Source organism: Protopterus annectens, chromosome 1.part0 (genome assembly GCF_019279795.1).
Source record: "Protopterus annectens isolate FY-2018-M chromosome 1.part0, PAN1.0, whole genome shotgun sequence".
In the NCBI taxonomy this organism is placed as follows: domain Eukaryota; kingdom Metazoa; phylum Chordata; order Ceratodontiformes; family Protopteridae; genus Protopterus; species Protopterus annectens.
The window spans coordinates 1,573,359,150-1,573,378,668 of record NC_056725.1 but is presented as its reverse complement, the minus strand read 5'-3'; positions in this window follow the sequence as shown (position 1 = coordinate 1,573,378,668).

Below are 19,519 nucleotides of genomic sequence, written 5' to 3'. Positions count from 1 at the left end.
ATCCCTTAATTATCAATGACTATGTGGGGACCCCACAAATGCTGTTGCTGGGTGGGGAAAAATGAGGAATAAAAAAACATATTCATTTTCTGATGACACTCTTTAACCTGAACAGGGCTATGATCGCTAACTTTCGCTAACTTTCGACCCATAGCCTTACTTTCTCCATTAGCTAAAATCTTGGAAAGATGCATACAGTGTCAACTACTTGACCATCTTCTCAAAAATAACCTACTAGCAGACTGCCAACATGGTTTTAGACCCTATCACAGCACTACTATAGCACTCTTGTCATTCACAGACCATATTAATAAACATTGAAACAACAACCTGCTGTCCTCAGCACTATTCTTAGACCTCTCTAAGGCCTTTGATATGGTCAACCATTCCCTCTTTCTAAACATCCTCAAATCATTTGCCTTGGACAGTCAAGCTATCCAGTGGTTTAAATCCTACTTAGAAAATAGACAACAAACAGTTCTTTAGGATAATCAAATATCATCTCTTCTTCCCATCACAATTGGAGTGCCACAAGGCTCAATACTGGGACCTCTCCTCTTTTCTATTTTTATTAACAAACTAAATATGTCCCTTCCTCAATCCATATGTATACAATATGCCGATGACTCAACTCTGATATGTTCAGCATACTCCCCAATTACGCTCCAGACCACTACACAACAAGTCTTCACAGCAGTTGAAAACTGGTTCTATCAGCATGGCCTCTTACTAAATCCCAGAAAGACTAAATTATTACTTTTTACCCAATCACAGAAATCTTTGACCTTTACCTTTGATATAATGTCAAACAATGGCACAATAATATTCCCTGACTCAACTACCAAACTTTTAGGTGTCACAATAGACCATAATCTCAACTTCAATGCCCATATTAACTTAACCATCAAGTCAGTCAATAGAAAACTTGGATCTCTCTACAGGCTCAAACCCTTCCTAACTACCTTAGCCAGAAGTACTTTAGCTCAAACACACTTGCTCTCTACCCTTCTTTATGCCTCACCTATTTTCACAAACTTATCAAAATCTAATTTCAATAAACTAGCAGTATCTTATAATAATAATATTACAAGATTTGCCACAGGATCCCCTTTTAGAACCCATCATTGCTCTAATCTTAAACAACTAGGCTGGCTGGAGCTACAAAATCAAATATGACTACAGCAACTTACCATCACCCACAAAATCTTCTATCAACCTTTTATCACCACAATACTTAGTACCATTATTACTCCTTATAGAAATCTATCATCCTTGCACTCTGCTACAAAGCTACTAGCAGCACCCTATAAATCCAACAACAAAGCTGGAGACTGTTTGTTCGCCAGCTGTATTGCACCTATCAGGAACAAGCTCCCTCATGAACTCACCACTATTATTTCTATACCCACTTTCAAGAAGCAGCTAAAAACTCTGCTTAAGTCTCAATGGCTCTGTCCTTGTACTAACCCTGACTAAACTATTATTCCCTCTACCCTTTTTCACCCCCTCAAACCTTTTCTAGGTTAGTATAGTATTTGTGTTTGAACCTTCAAAAAGCAGCTAAATCCTGTGCTTAATTTTCATTAGCTCTGTCCTTTACAAACCTTGACTAAAACTTTCTATTTTCTCAACCTTTATATTCACCCTTAATTAAAAAAAAAATATATATATATATATATATATATATATATATATATATATATATATATATATATATATATATATATATTTATGCTTGCTTATTTTCACTATTGTAAAGTATTTTTGCTAGTAATACTTATGAACCAGTTTTTTCTCTGTAACACCTACTTTTGTATAATATTTCTTATTTGAATGTATAACAACACTTGATTTTACTAACCCATTTTTATTGTGGAGCTTTTCTCCCCGGGCCTCTACTGAAAATGGACATGTATCCAGCTAGACTAGCCCGGTCAACAAATGTAAAATAAAATAAATAAAATAAAATAATAAATGATATGACCCTGTTAGGAAAAAGCTGATAATGGCCTCTGCTCTCAACTGCACCCATTCTAAAACTAGCCCTCCTTAGATGTGTGTGTGTACAGAAAGTTTTTGTAGGTTATGTGGAGGGGCGGATTGTGTGGTTATTACTTTAATTTTCATCACAGTCAAACATTAGAGGTTTGCACAGGAGGTCATTATAGCTTGTGTTTGGGCTGGGGACAGTGTGGTCATTATTACTTTTACTTTTCTCACAGACCTCAGTGGTGTACAAACACGGTTACTATAGCTTGTGGAGGGGCAGTGTACTGTCTAGGAGCAACAAAGTAGAACAGATTATTGTAATCATTAGTTTTTTTTTCACTTTCCTCACAATCACACATCAGGCACATATACAGGTGGCTACCTTTGGGGGTTAAGGCTGAGAAGGCATGCGATGTGTATGTATGACAGCAGTCACTTGAAATACATGACTGTAGCAATTTTAATTAGGATGGCCATGGTGGTGCAGCGGTTAGCTTTGTTGCCTCACAGCAAGAGGCTCTCCAGTTTGATCTTCGGATGGGGTGCCTTCTGTGTGAAGTCTGCATGTCCTCCCTGTGGTCATGTGGGTTTCCTGCGGATGCTCCGGTTTCCTCCCACATCCCCAAATACATGCTGCAAGTGGATTGGACATGCTAAAATTGGCCCTAGGCGCGAGTGTGTGTGTGTGTGTGTGTGTGTGTGTGTGTGTGTGTGTGTGTGTGTGTGTGTGTGTGTCTGTGTGTGTGTGCATGCCTGGCTGGCAACTCGACACTGTAAAACTCCACTGCCAATCATGAGCGGGCAAGGTGATCCGCTGTGGCGACCCCTAACTGGGAAAAGCCGAAAGAGAGAGAGGGAGAGCAATTTTAATCTCTGCTTTCACTTTCATCCTATTTTAACACCAGAAGGATGTATAGGCAATGACTGTCTTTTTTTTTTTTTTTTTTTTTTTTTTTTTTTTTTTTTTGGGGGGGGTAGGGAAGCAGGCAATATTTCCAGATGAGGAATTAAAGATTAAGCCCTGTGTATCCTCAACAATTGGCTTGTTAGTTTATTTGGAGCTACTATTTTGTCAGCTTTGAACATTGTCTTTGGCACAACTTTTTTGTTTTTTTTTTTTCAAAGAAGACATAAGACTAATTATTTTCATACTAATGATTTTTGTTTAGGCCACCATTGGATTAAAAGGTTGGGAAAATGGTCTAAAATGCACCCCAGAGCATCTATAACCCTATGGCTTCTCAAGTCCTAGTTTATTTCAGTTATTTCCTAAATGGTTATTGTTGTCTTGGTCAGGAAAGGTATGTTGAAAGAATGCAAGAAAAACTAAAGCTGAACAACAGCAGTGAATTTCTTTCCTTAATCATAATTTCTGTTCAAGACATCATTGGATGAAATGACTGTGTAAAAAGAAAACAAACTTTTAAATGCATTTCAGAATACATAGAAAGTTGTGTATTTTTGAAAAAGCTGAAGAGTGAGGTAAAATGTGAGGAACGGAAGAAAAAAAAGCAATATGTATGGAATGGGAAGCCCAAGATAGGGAAAAGGACTGGAGGGTGTGGGTGTGTGTGTTTTCTGGAGGCTGAAACAGTTGGCCTAGGACACCGTCTCACCTAAATCCAGACCTATATATAGAGTTGTTGTAATGCATCACTGGTGCAACTAAATGCTAGCAACTGTAAATGTCCCTCTGTATGATGGCGATGGGCTAACATAGAATGGTACATAAGTCTGTTGCAATATAAGAGCATTGTACTCTGTACACTGTACAGGTCAGTCTCTGTTTACCACTCCTAAATGTCTGCAGAATGAGCTAAAAGGTTGCTTGGGTGGGTGTCAATGACAGAGTGATACTTAGAATAGAAGTGCCTAGGGGGCCCCCAACATGACATTTGCTGGAGGCCCCCAAAATGCTAACACCGGCCCTGTATCTTACATATGTCAAGGGCTAATACTTCTACCATTTTATTTTGTATGTTGTCATAGGAAAAATAAACTTTAAAAATGATCAATACACAGTAGGTTCAGGTTAAGGCACTTTAATCTTGCAGCAAGGAGACAAAAATGTGCTAATACAGAGTTTGTCTAACTAAAATCAGGAAGTAAGTTCATCTTTATACACTTTCTAACAAAACATTGCCTACCAAGCTGACATAACAGATCACAAGTTTTAACATCATCATTTCATAGCAGCTGTTTGTTTATGATTTTCTGCTTGCACTATCAATTTTATGAAAAACTTCCTAAGAAAAACAGCGTGGCCTTGGTGACCGCCGGTTAGATACAGCTTCCCACTATGTTATGTTACCATTCAAGGTACTATAGCTAATTCGAGCACAAAGCAAGTACAGATTCTTCAAGCAGTCTTTTGTTTCATGTATCTCTTCTATCCCGCAGCTGTGCATGTTCTCATAACACAAACAGAGTTGATTGTTCATATTCAATCATATTAAAGAAAACAGTATTGTTCTATTCATACACTATTCATACATTTTCCTGACCTAGCAGATAATCACCTGCTTCTCAGTACATTTCCAAAAGGCATAAACATGAATTTTGCTGTGCTAGCAAATGCTAGGTCAGGGTGCATCTTGCAGTTTCAGAAAGCATACTGTGGTTTGAAAAATCATCTTATAATTTCATACAGAATTAAGCTTGTACATACAATAGAATGAAAATGTGTTAACCCTTTTAGCTTCTAATAAGCATTAGACAAATATAAAAATGAATATTTTTCTGACATTTCCCCGATAATACTTTTTATTCTATTTTCAAAAGCTTAAACAGTTTACTTCTCCTCCTAACCTCTTCGGATTTGCAGTTAAGAGAGCCATTTAGTTTAGACTTATGAAAGCATTTCAATTTTCAACAACTCTTCAATTTCAGTATTTTGATACAAAGTCTCAGAAACTGATATGCCTATAAAATCTTTGATTAACTTTTTCATGCAGGGGATACCACAACAAATGCATGCTCCTAATAGGAGTAATCCCACACAAATGGCAATCAGGATGTTCATTAGGATGGAACCCCACCCCCAAAACAAATTCTAGAAAAAGTCCTTCAGAGGGTTTGGGCCTGGTTTGGTCATGGTCGACACATGCTGGATCACCTCAAGATGGTCGTTTATCTCATGTTGGTTGTCAGAAATATACAAACAGCATTCTTCTTTGATTAAAGCGCATGTACCACCTCTCGCCGCTAGGGTGAAGTCAAGAGCCATGCGGTTTTGAAGCACCACAGTTCTCATAGCATTTAGTTCATCAGTCACTAATTCAAGAGCAGAAAAAGTTGCATTGCTCATAACTTCAAGAGGTTTGAACAGTTTTCTCAGCTCCCAAATCGATTTCACTGTGCCATATGTAGGGGATATGCCTGCCCATGATATAATAGTGTCACTCAAGTCCATGTGTGTCAGTTTATCTTTGTTTTTCATGGAGTTATGGTTTCTCCACCCTGCTTCGATTCGTCCCACTGGATTCTCGGGTCTCTTGATTGGACTTCTAGGTTTACTGCTGACCTCTCTGACATTTTGAATTTTCCCCTGAGGCAAAGCTGCAGTGTGTCATATGGCCGGAACCAGGTAACCCAAAAAACAACTGTCAGACCAGTTCTCAGGTAGCCATTTGTATGCCTTTTTCCCACAAACAAAATAACAATTCTCTACTTTAGTATTGATATATGCTCGTCCTGCATGAAACATTTTCTTGTCAATAATAGAAAGTTGCTTAAAAAGAACAGGATTATATTGTATTTCACTAACAGTCTTTTTCATTCTCTCAAGATATGAGTCATAGTTTGCATCACAGATAGTTTCTGCCTTATTGGCCTTAATATAACATTTATAAGAAACAGTCACATTGCAATTGCTCCAACCCACCTGAATAGTGTCATTTTTATAAAAACATACAATTCCTTTTTGTGTAACAGGTAGGTACAATACTATTTTGTCTTGTGATTTCACAGGTGTAGTATCAAAAATCAAGTTTTCCCACTCTCATTGACCCCTAGGGGGACAGCAGTCATTAATAATCCCCCGTATGCTGTTTGTATAGCTGTGCAAATCCAGCAGTTCGAAACATTAAAAGTCTCAGCATACACATATTTAATTGCTTGGTAAGTGTTAAAGTTTGGATGCCAGTCTATGTGTAATGCATCACATTTGTTCAGTTCAACTCGTGCGGCTAGAAAAAGGAAAGGCCACAGCAAAAAGATCATTGTTATCAGTATAGCTAACAGGATGATTATACAATTTTTCTGAGGTTGTTCTGTATCCCTGTTTACTCTATACCTGGTCATTTTGTTCTTGTGGTATAACAGTAACAAGGTTTTTGTCCAGTTCAAAGTTCTTAACCAATTTACAGTGTGTCAGATGAATCCAGGACGCTCGCTCTGCAATCTTGACTGCAGTGGGTGTTGACAGTAGCACTTGGTGCAGTCCTTCTCACTTTGGAGAACTCCAATTCCTTTTCTTCCCGACCTTCACCCAGATCCACGTGCCTGGGACTACTGCTGCTTCTGATGGTCTGGCTTGTTCTTTATCTGAAACAGAATTTAACTGCAGAAGTTTGTTATTCAAAAATCGCCTCATATACTCTGCAAGTGAACTGTCAGCCTCCTGGTCTGCAGGCATGAGAGGTTTCCACTGAGGTGTATAATATGCCCTCCCAAACAGTATTTCAAAAGGAGTTAACCCTTTTACATTTGGAACAGTTCTCATACTCAACAGTGCCAGAGGCAGACAGTGCACCCAGTTCTTTTGTGTCTCACTAATCGATTTCCTAAGCTTATTTTTCAGAATTCCATTATGCCTCTCTACTAATCCTGCAGATTGGGAGTGGTATGCACAATGGTTTTTCAGAGAAATCCCGAAATAATGGCTCAATTGTTGTATAGTTTGATTTACAAAGTGTGTGCCATTGTCACTATAAATCTTTTCCGGTATGCCAAATCTTGGAATAATTTCTTTAACGAGGACTTTTGCAACAGTAGCTGCATCTGGATTTTTAGTCAGAAAGGCTTCCACCCTTTTGGAAAACATATCTTTAATGACAAGACAGTACTTTTTATTTTCACATTTGTTTAGCTCTATAAAATCCATACAGATAGTATGGAACAGATATGGTTGTGTAGGGAAACTCCCTTGCTTAGGCTTCAGTGCCCCCTGTGCATGATGCTTGTTACAAACATGGCATGCTGCACAAAAATTTTTTGTGTAGTTTGTAAATCCATACGTTGTAAACACTCGATTCATTAACTGTACCATCCCCCCTGTTGAGACATGGCACTGCCCATGGCTCAACAAAGCTGTATATCTAAACAAGTTAGATGATAAAACTGATTTTTTTTCTTTGGAGATGTACAGCCCTTTCTCAAGAATTGCTCCTCGTTTTATCCATTTTTGTTTTTCTACATTTGTAGTAAGTGTCTGCATTGTTTTTAACATTTCTAAATCTAAAATCTCAGATGGTTGTAATTCATCACTCAAAAGAAATACTTCTGAAGCTGAAGCTGCTTGCTTTGCAGCTGTATCAGCTCTCGCATTACCTTTTGAAATCCTATCCTGTTGTTTGGTATGAGCTACGCATTTACAAATAGCTACTTTCTGAGGTAACTGAATAGATTCTAACAAATCTAAAATAAATTGTGCATGATTAATTGATTTACCAGTAGATGTTATCATTCCTCTATTTTTCCACTGCTGCGCAAAAACATGTACAGTAGAAAAAGCGTAATGGCTGTCAGTAAAAATGTTCACACATTTATCCTTTGCCAAGGTACATGTCCTTGTTAAAGCAATCAATTCTGCTGCTTGTGCAGATAAGTTGTGTGGTAAAGACTTTGCTTCTAAAATCTCAGTATCAGAAACTACTGCATACCCCACTAGATTCTGTCCTGTAGGACCCCTCCTACACGAGCCGTCCACATAGTATGTCACCTCGGCATCATCCAAGGGAACATCCATGAGATCTTTTCTAGGCAGTGTCTTTTTGCTCAATCTCCTGCAGGCAGCAGTGTGGTTTGCCATCTGCAGGGGTTGGGAGCAAGGTTGACGGATTCAAAGTTGTGCATCGTTCGATTGTCATATGAGGTTGGCTCAACAGTATAGTCATACAGGAAAGATGTCTAGCAGGAGAAAGATATGCTACTTTTTCTTGCAGTAAAATATTCACGACTGCATGAGGCACTCTCAATGTGAGAGGGTGGAATAACACTACTGAGGCTGAAGCCTGCACTGCCATTGCAGCTGTGACTACTGCTTGTACACAGTGGGGCAAGGATCGCGCCACTGAGTCTAGCTGTGATGAATAGTAAGCTATGGGGCGTTGTTTGTCCCCATGTTGCTGTGTTAACACTGATGTCATATAACCCTGCTTACAATCTACAGTTTGGAAAAATCGTTTATGATAGTTCAGTAATCCTAAAACTAATGAGGATGCTATCAGTTGTTTCAATTTGCAGAAAGCTGATTCTGCTTCTGGTGTCCATTGTAATACATCTTGTACTGCCATAGGCTTCTTGAATATCAAGTTGGTCAGTGGAGCAGATTCCAAGGCATAGTTTGGAATCCAATTCCGACAAAAATTAGTCGTACCTAGGAAGGACATCATTTCCTTCTTGGTAGTTGGTTTGGGTGCTTGTAATATTGCTGTTTTTCTGTCTTCATCTAATATTCTGCCTTCTTTGGATATTACATATCCCAGGTATTTAACCTGCTTTTTCCAACGTTGCAGTTTGTTTTTGTTTACTTTGTGTCCTTGAGTAGCTAGAAATTGTAGTAATGCTATGGTATCTTCTCTGCATTCTTGCTGGGTGGGGGGCTGCCAGTAGGATGTCGTCTACATAAAGTAAAATCTGGCTGCCTTTCGGTGGGATAAATCCCACCAGGTTACTTGCCATTTCCTGTGCGAATATTGTTGGACTCTCACAATATCCCTGTGGTAGTCGCGTGTATGTATACCTTTTTCCCCGAAATGTAAATGCAAACCAATGTTGGCTGTCAGGGTGTATCGGTATTGAGAAAAATGCATTGCTAATATCTACCACAGAAAAATACTTCTGCTGAGGTTTCAAATCATTTAATAAGGTGTGAGGATCTGGCACCGTAGGTGCTCTAGGTATAACTGCGTCATTTACAGCTTGTAAATCTTGGACCATACGCCATTCTCCATTTGCTTTCCTAACAGGAAATAAGGGTGTATTACATGGTGAATCGGGAGATTCTATCAATACTCCTTCCTTAAGTAAGGCTGCTATTATAGGTTTGATTCCTACTTCTGCATCCTTTCTTAAGGGATACTGTCTCTTTTGAGGTCTAAATGCTGACTTTGGCATGATAGTGACTGGTCCTGCTGTACAAATAAGTCCTACATCTGATTTCCATGTTGACCAGAGAGTCTCTGGTATGTCTCATAAGGCTTTTTCCTCTTCTTCTAGTAAGAGTGCTACTCAGCTGTCCTCACTTGCCTGCATGTGCACAGCTGGGTGTGTCTGTGTTATCCAATTCATCTTCTGCTTTTGTACTCCCTGTTCTGAAAGTTCTAATTCTGTCTGTTTTTCCCACCTTGTGACTTTTTCTCCTAAGTCTGCCCACTTCACATTTTTATCTTTAGTTAAACTAACATGTGGTAATCAATTAGATTTGTAAAGGGCTAGGAATTTCTGGGGCAATGAACAGCTAACTACACTGTTTCCTTCTGTGTCCCAGTACAGATTACGTAATACTAATCTGTTAGCATGGTTTCTAAACAGTTTTTGCTCATATTTTTTATCAGGTCCTGGTTTGCTACAGTAATATAGAGTACAATGCAACAAACGCTGTTTATCAGTGTCAAGGGAGGGGGATTTACTGATGGCTACGTTCATCAGTTCTTCAGTTACTGCCCCTGGACCAGTCGTAACCAAGTCCTGGCTGTACCAATAAAATGTTTCCCCCTCCGGTCATACCACAAAAGTATCCATTTGTCACTGTGCTTCCATACCCTGCATAGTTGGAATTACTGTTATGCCGAATATCTGCATTAGGTCTCTGCCCAAAAGATTTACTGGGCATTTTGCAGAAACAACAATTTTGCTTTTCTGGGTCATCCCTGAAACAGGGTCAGTTATTGCTATGTTGTGGGAGAGTGGCTCCTGATACAGCTGTCCATTAGCTGCTTTCACTAATATGTAATCAAGTGATTCTGAATTTTCTGGTAGTTTGGAAGGATGTATCAGGGTCCGTGAAGCCCCTGAGTCACACAGGAATTTAACTTCCCTCCCCTCTACCAGAAGTGTAACTTCTGGTTTTGTGTCTGCTAAGTAGAGCTCTAGGCTCAATAATGCCAAGTCTAAAATTTCATTTTCTTCACCATCAGTGATTTCTTGTACTTCCTCTATTTCTTCTATCACATTCTCTACTCCTTCTATCACATTTGCATTTGTCTTTTCTTGATTATTCCCTTCTAGTGATTCTTGACTATCATATAGTCAGTCCTCACCCTCCTTGTCTTCCATGGTTACCTTTTTATTTTGCCTGCAATCCCTTGCAAAATGTCCCTTTTTTCCGCATTTAAAACATTTACCCCTTTTCTTTCTCTCTTCAAACTCCTCTGATCGTTTATCAGATTGTTTGTTTCCCTGGGCATTTTTCTTACCCTTCTTCCCGGTCTGTACTACAAAGACTTCTGATCCGTCTTCTACTGCAAATACTTGAGTTTTCTTTTTCTTTTTGCTATTAAAATGCCTTTCGGCATGTCTTGCATATTCAAGTAATGACTGTAATCTACTTGTATGATGATCTACCATGTGCTTTGTAATAAAGCTGCTAATGGGTGCAATACTGCCTTTCAAAAATGCATTCTTTAATTGTTGCTCATATGGGGAATCATGTGTTTGGTCCTCAGGTACCTGCATTCCACAATGGTTATTAAAACACTCTAATAATCTGGCATAATATCTATCAACAGTTTCACCTTCTTGTTGGATGCATTGATTAATGCAAGTCCAGTCAGCCCTAGGCTTCCATTTCTCAGAGATTCAGTCTGTCAGACCTTTCACTCTGTTATCCAGTTCTGCGTTACTATGTGGAAGTGGCCTATGTTCTGCATCACGGGGATTCCAGTTGCCACTGATCATGTGCCAATCTGGACCTACGATTTGTCTGACTACTTTCTCTACTTCTTTTCCATTTAAATGGTAACTTAACCTCATGCCCTGTAAGTCTTCTAAGAATTTTCTAAAATTAACTTTCAGATGGGGAATTCCCTCTGTGGCTTTCCGGATGTCTTCCGGTATCCATGGTCTATATACTAGAAGAGTTGGGTCCTGTCCTGCCTGTGGATTTTGTACTTCTATGAGTGGACATATCTCTTCTTCACTCATAGCTTGTGAATTTTTATTTATTTCATACACTTCAATATCCCCTCTTAAGCTGCATGTTCGAGACCTAGTCTCAACAGGATCTCTGACAAATGGTTTTGATTTCGCAGGGACAGCTGGATATAGCAGAGGTGGATCAGCTTGTCCACTCGCTTCATATTCTGGTAAGGAAAGCGGAGGGGGCAGAGGGGTCGATGCTATTACCAAGTTATTGTCTTCTTTATCTAAAAACATTGCTTTTGAATTTTTATTCTTTTGTTCCCTGCGGTTTGCTTCCTCAAGCCACCTGTGTGCCTGAGGAACTCCCAAGTGACGTTGCTTTTTTACCTGACCTTTTGCATCTGTTTTAAGTTGTTTGACAAGTTTGATAAGTGAAGGTTTATCTAATTTGCCATCAAATTTGTATTTATTAACCCATTTTGTATAGTACCTAACGTTGTCGGCACGCTGTAATTGCATATATTTCGCGTCTTCGGTTAAAAGCAGATCTCGGGATCTTTTTGTGCACTTATTTCCCATGTTGTCTTAACTTGGTTAGAAATTGTTACGTAACCCTTTTTATCACGTGGTACCATGATTTTCTTTTTTTCACAGTTTATCTAGAATAACTGCCTACCTATCCTGTTTCCCTGATCTATGACAAGACAGCAATCTTTTTTGTCCCTGATTTATATAAAATCTTCCTGACAAAAACAAATACTGTAACAAGTCCCTGATCTGAAACAAAGAAAAGATAAATTCCTCCTTACCTGAGCCTCCGTGATTGATCATCTCACTGGAACCGTCGACTCGTCCTCCAATCGCAGATCAGAAACAGTGGCTGATTCAAAGATGGCCACCATTCTATAAGCACTGCAGTACTTCAGCTCTCCAAATACCAGAGAAAAAAATCAACCCTGCGGATGTACATTTGGAGTTAATCCACTAATTGGCAGCAATTATTAAACTACTAGAAGTCAGTTGTCTTCTTGAGGAAAAAAAATTGAAAGAAAATACTTGGTGAAAACAGGATTGGAACTGATTCTTAGGTTGACTCTGAACAGAGCACCAAACAAAGGACTGAACTACCTCACTTCTGAAACTTTTCCTTGGGAAATATCTTTATCTGCAGCATTGCAAAATGTCAAAAGAAGATAAAAATATGGATACTACAACTACTAAAACTAAACTGTCAGCATTACAGTCTCCAGAGAAGGAATCTATAATTAAGAGACAGAAAACAATTAAACAGCAAGAGACTGCAAAAACAGGTCACAATGGAAGAAATTAAGTCTGCATTACTACCTATACAGGAAGCTTTAAAAGATCTAACATCCCAAATACAAACATTTAGTGATACATGCAACCGGATTCTTGCAAGAATGGAGAAAGCGGAAACCAGAATAGCAGCAAATGAAGACAACATAACATTGCTCACTAAAAGAACTGAGTCCCATGAGGCTGACATTCAAATGATGCAAAACAAAATTCTGGACTTGGAAGCAAGATCGAGACGTAACAACATAATTATCAGAGGGATCCCAGAATCAATCCAATATAATGATCTGACCACTTCCATTATACAAATATTTGAAATACTGCTTAAGGACTCTGTGGCTGTTCAGCAAATTGTCATAGAAAGAGCGCATAGAGCATACAGGGACTCCCAAGCTTCAAATACACCCAGACCTGTGTATGTCAAAATATTAAACTTCCAAGATGTGAGTAAAATACTTCTAACCATTAAAAAATCTGGTGGATCTATAATGTGGCAAAACTATAAAGTTTCTATAGCACAGGATTTACCAACACAAATAAGGCAGTCTAGACAAATGCTGGCTCCATACTGTAAGTTTCTGATTGATAAAAACATTAGATTCCAAATGAAATATCCTAACAGTTTAATTTTTACTGTTGATGCCATTAAGTACTCTGTAAGCACAAAAAAAGAAGCCAGACCTACCTTTTTGAAGCTTTTTAAGGCTTTGCCATCGTCAGAAAACTGAACAGTCTAACTAGGCTTCTTTCAGCATCAGCATGAATGGGGTTCTACATTTACGAGGATCCGAGGCTTTGGAATCCTTTGTCTGTTCTTGTTTGTTCAGCAGGCCTGAAAAATTTCCGTTTTATCTCCTTATCTCGTTTTCCCAGCTGAAACACGAAGATTCTATGATGTTTTATGGCTCTAGCGAGCGCTTCTGACCCTCGATGCAACAGGAAATAAGGTAAAGGAAGCAGGGGGACTGTTTTTAGCGTGGTGCAGCCAGGAGGTCCATTCGTGAATTGGTTCCCCCATCGCTAGCGCGAAGGAATGAAGTAGAACTGCCTGAACTGATGCAACTGCTGGGAAGGAAGAAGAGCTGCTGAGGAACCAAAACGAAGTTTTTTTGGACTTATTTAAGGGTAAAAGGACTGTAGGATGATCATTGAAGTCAAGTAGGTCAGGTAAAGGCTAAAGTGAATGGCTTGACTGTTGCAGAAGGAGATTCTATGGCTTAGTGGTTAATTAAGGTAATGCAGTCTTTGTTTTCTTTCTTTTTCATGCTTTCCTCTATTCTTGCTATATTTCTGTCTTGTTAATAATTAAGTATCTTTCAAGTTTCATTATTTTAGAGAAAAAGTATCATCTGTAATTAGATAGTGATGCAAGGACACTGAATTTAATAGAGGTAAAAGATTTGGTGACAAGAATAAAGAATATGTAATAATATGGCTTAAGATGTGTAAAATAATTTATCTTCCTTCTCTTTTATTCTTTTCTTGTGTGCTCTCTTTTGGCTTTTTAACCTTTTATTCTTCTCTTTGACTACTTACTATTACAATTAGTAAATGTGCATTATAGTTTTATTTTTAACTGCAATGTCTCTAAACATCAGCATGGGACTTTGTAGGATTGTTTTGGAGAAAAATAGCTGAGTATAATAGTCAGATTATTTAAACAAAATGTATAACAATTGTGTGCTTATTATGTGAACGGATAGTTAAAATGTTTTAGAACATGTAATTATAATGCTAGAGTGTTATTGCTGAATATAAAGATTGATAGAAGTGAATTATTCAAAATGTCAGGCACAATTAGTTTATATGATTATTGGGGAAAATGTACAGAGCTGTAGTTACTTGAGTGCAGTGTTTAGTAGGGAATGTCTGGGTTAGGCTTTGTAGACGTAGATGTAGTTGGTGTAGGTTTTTTGCATGATATTTTATTGTTAATTAGTAGAATTAGTAGATTAGTTACTCAGGGAATTCTAAGCAATGTGAAAAGCCTATGTTCATCCTGGTCCAGAGGAATAGTGGATAGGCACTGGGTAGGGATGGGATGGCAGTTTTGCTTCCATATAATTTACAAAATGCCAACACTTGTCAATCTAAGGTGGAAAAAAAAACTAGAGATTGTTATACATTATTAAGTAGCTTTGAATATGGATAATAGATTCCTGGAATGTTAAAGGACTCCAGAACATGAAAAAAAGAAAGCTGTTTTTGCATCTGTTTTTTAAATCAATAGCAGGTTTTATCCTATTACAAGAAACACATTTGACTAATGACCAGTGGGAAACAATGAAGGACAAGAAATGGATTAGGAAGATTGTGACGGCGGAAGGGACTACGAATAGTGCTGGGGTGGCAATTATAATCAAGAATCATTTTCAAGGAGAAATCTTGGAAGATAAAATAGATAAAGAAGGCAGATGGTGTTTGGTGGTTCTCAAATCCGACTGTTATGATAAACCTATAGTACTTATATGTGTATACGCCCCTAATGTGAACCAACATCATTTTATAACTTCAATTTACTCCATTTTACAGTCATATATTAACTGCTACATAGTGATGGGAGGGGACTGGAACTCATACCAAGATTCTAAACTTGATAAGCTGGGGGCTTCTACAGCTTTTAATAAGCAGGCAATGGTAGCACTGAAAGAACTGAGAACTGATTTCAAACTGTATGACCCTTTTAAACACACACACATACAAGCAAAGGCAGAGAACTTTACCTTTTACTCTAGCTGCCATAAAATGTGGTCGAGAATTGACTTTTTTCTAATTTCAGAAGTATTGATTTCACTTGACCTTAGGGTTTCTAATCAAGCTAGACAGCTCTCTGACCATTCTAAGATAACTTTAACTTTAAATACCAATATTATGAAAACTAAAAGTCACCGTGGATATAATTGGTCCTTAAACCCATACTTATTGACCACAAGAGGATATATTACAGGAAGTCAAGGAGATACTTAAACAATTATTATATAATATTCCCCATAATAAACATCCAATAGATATAGAATGGGCTACAACTAAAATGCTGTTAAGCTGATTATTTATTCAGAAAGCCACATATTACAAAAAATTACAAAATAAGGAACAATTGGATTTGGAAACCAAAATACAACTACTGGACCAGGAGTTGATGAGGAACTATAATGAACAGACAGAAACTGAGTTGTTAAGATGTCAGAAAGAGCTGTTTCTTTTGCATAATAGAAAATTGACACTGTATGAACAAAGAAGTTTAGTTAAATATGCAAATCATATTCAAACTCCCTCGAAAGCTTTAGCCGGTATTATTAATCAGACAAAATCAACACGATTAATTACTGAAATAAATCACAACAATACTATATTTACTGACAAGTCAGATATCATGAAGATTTTTGAATTAATTTTTAATCAGATGTATGGTGAGCAGCAAGCACACGTCCAAGACAAAGATAGAAAAGATTTCTTACAGAAAATTAATTTTCCCAATATTGACAAGGACGCTCATGGAGAATTAATTGCACCGATTACAGTCGTGGAAGTTTTGGAGGCAATCAAGAAATTGAAGCCCCATAAAGCCCCAGGGCCAGATGGTATGACCTCTGAATTCTACAAATCTTTTAGTGTGATTCTGAGCAGTGTACTTTCACAGACTTTTAATTATATCATTCTGAATGGCAGCAATGATCCCCACTTTAATGCCTCAAGTACAATCCTGATATTGAAGGAGAATAGTGATTCCAAAAATCCAGACAATTACAGGCCCATATCACTGCTGAATATTGACATGAAAATCATGACATCCATTCTAACTAGTAGACTGAAAAAAGTAATAAATTCGATAATATCAGAGGAACAGGTGGGGTTTATAGATGGGAGACAGACTATGGACAATACATTAACTCTTCATACATTAATATCTTATGCGAAGTATAAAAATATGAACATATATGCTTTAATAATTGATGCTCAGAAAGCATTCGACAGAGTTAATTTGGCATATTTATTTGATATATTATCATATTTCAATATACCTCAGGACTTTATTTTAACGTTAAGGAAATTATATAATAATGCGTACACTAGTTTATCTATAAATCATGAATGCTCCAAAAGGATCCAAATTAAAAATGGAACTCGACAGGGATGCCCATTATCTCCCATATTGTTTAATCTGTATTTGGAGCCTTTATTTCTTCACATGAAGTAAAATGTTTTTTATAACTTTCCTGTACTTCTTGGGATAAAGGTTAGGATGGCCGCCTTTGCAGATGATCTAAATATATACTGTACCACACCGGTTTCAGATACGGAAAAATTACTAACAGCAATACAAAACTTTGAGAGAATTTCTAATTACAAACTAAATTTAAAAAAAAACAAAATATTCCCTTTAAAGACACCTACACCTTTTTCAATGCTACCATTGATAGGACAAGTAAGGACAGAAGAAAGGATAAAATATCTGGGGATTGAATTCTCAACTGAAAATAGAGATTTCTTTATTAATAATATTAAGGCAACTGGAGACCAAATAACATTGGATATGAAAAGATGGAGCAAGTTGAAGTTACCGATGATGGCACGAGCAGCGATTATAAAAATGAATGTTCTCCCCAGAATGCTTTATATTTTTAGAGCAGCACAACTCAAAATCACAAAAACATTTTTTAAGCAGTTTCAGATAGGATTGGGGAGATTTCTGTGGGAACCCAGGAAAACGAGAATATCATATGAGAAATTGATGGCTCCTAAAACTAGGGGGGGGTTGGATTTACCGGATTTTGAGATGTATTATTTAGTGATTCAGGCTAATAGGATTTTAAGGGTGTCTTACTTGGACAGTAATAGTAGAAAATGAATACCTAAATGGGTGCTTCTAACTTGTAAACATATAAAAGGAGCGGGAATTAACGTTAAAGCGGTACCATTTTTAAATAATTGAACACTGAGCAAATATGATTTAATGGAGCACATTAGGATATGGGCAATGGCTATTCAAACTCTGTTTACCTCTTTAAACTTATTAAAATATATGATGATGTTTCAACCGTTTCATGGGAATCCTAACATGACTATTGGTAGTCAATTGATAGATTTAAAGAAATTTCCCCTTATTAAGGATTTAACTGTGATTGATTTATACCCCTTCTTAGGAGTGGCAGTATATGATATCTTAAAAGAGATGAATCTTCCCATTTCTTATTTAATTATAATGAGGCAGATAAAAGATCTTGCCATAAATTATTTTAATAGCTCCGAAATCAAAGAAGAGGAACTAGTTATCTCTCGCAATCTGTGGGAAGCCTTGCTACAAGACAGAAAATACATAACCTCAGCGTATAAAATGATAAAAGAGAGGAAATATAATAATTATATTCTTTTATCGAAATACTGGAAAGAGAAATTGGTATCCCTAGATGATAGTAAGATAGTAGAGGCGTTTAACTTAACATTGAAATCTGTATCCCTTCAAAAACTGGTCTTTACTCAACTGATGATATTTAATAATGCCTATTATACCCATCTCACTCTTCATAAATTTGATTCGAAAAACTCACCTAAATGTCCACAGTGTTTAGATCAGACAGCGGACCTGCTACACATGTTCTGGAGTTGCAAGTGCATTTATAAATTGTGGAACTCATTAAAATTGCAGTTACAAAAAATGGGTTACAAAAACTCAACACTCACCTGGGAATTTTTGATTCTACATATCCCACTGGAGAATTTAGATAAATCAAAGAGGATCGTAATTATGAATATCAGTTTATTAATGAAATTATATATAGCCACTAATTGGTTGAACCCAGCCCAGACATCGTGGCAAAAATTCAGGCTGTTAGCGATCAAGCATATTTTAGCGCATAAATTATTAATTAGTAACAACAAGAAAAATATAAATAGTATAAAAATTTGGGAGCAAATCTTTAACATTGTATTGGCCTAGAGGTTCCTATCCACTTTCTTTTAGGACATACAGTAAGTGAACAAACACAATCTTAGATTAGAAAGAAGACGTAGAAATAATACAGATTGTTGGCTTGAGTTTGTTTTTAATTTTCTCTGGTAGATGTTTTCATTTTTTTTTTTGTTTTCCTTTACTTGATTAGTACGATATCTATTGTTAATGTATGAGGTGGATATTTGAAATGGAACTAAACATTGGAAGCAATTTTGTACATAATGTAAATAGTGTGTGGATTGTATTATGGTTTTGAAAAACAATAAAAATGATTATCGAAAAAAAAAAAAAGAAACAGTGGCTGGCCTCTTTTGAACGACAATTCAGTCGGAGGTCTTTCAGAGCAGAAGAACTGATGTGGCCTCTTCCCCGTACGGTTTCATGCCACCGGGCCCATCTGACCTGAGCTAGAGCAAGAGTTTTCCGGTCCGAAGGACCAATCTGTCATAGGAAAAATAAACTTTAAAAATGATCAATACACGGTAGGTTCAGGTTAAGGCACTTTAATCTTGCAGCAAGGAGACAAAAATGTGCTAATACAGAGTTTGCCTAACTAAAGTCAGGAAGTAAGTTCATCTTTATACACTTTCTAACAAGACATTGCCTACCAAGCTGACATAACAGATCACAAGTTTTAACATCATCATTTCATAGCAGCTGTTTGTTTATGATTTTCTGCTTGCACTATCAATTTTATGAAAAACTTCCTAAGAAAAACAATGTGGCCTTGGTGACCACTGGTTAGATACAGCTTCCCACTATGTTATGTTACCATTCAAGGTACTATAGCTAATTCAAGCACAAAGCAAGTACAGATTCTTCAAGCAGTCTTTTGTTTCATGTATCTCTTCTTTTCCACAGCTCTGCATGTTCTCATAACACGAACAGAGCTGATTGTTCATATTCAATCATATTAAAGAAAACAGTATTGTTCTATTCATACACTATTCATACATT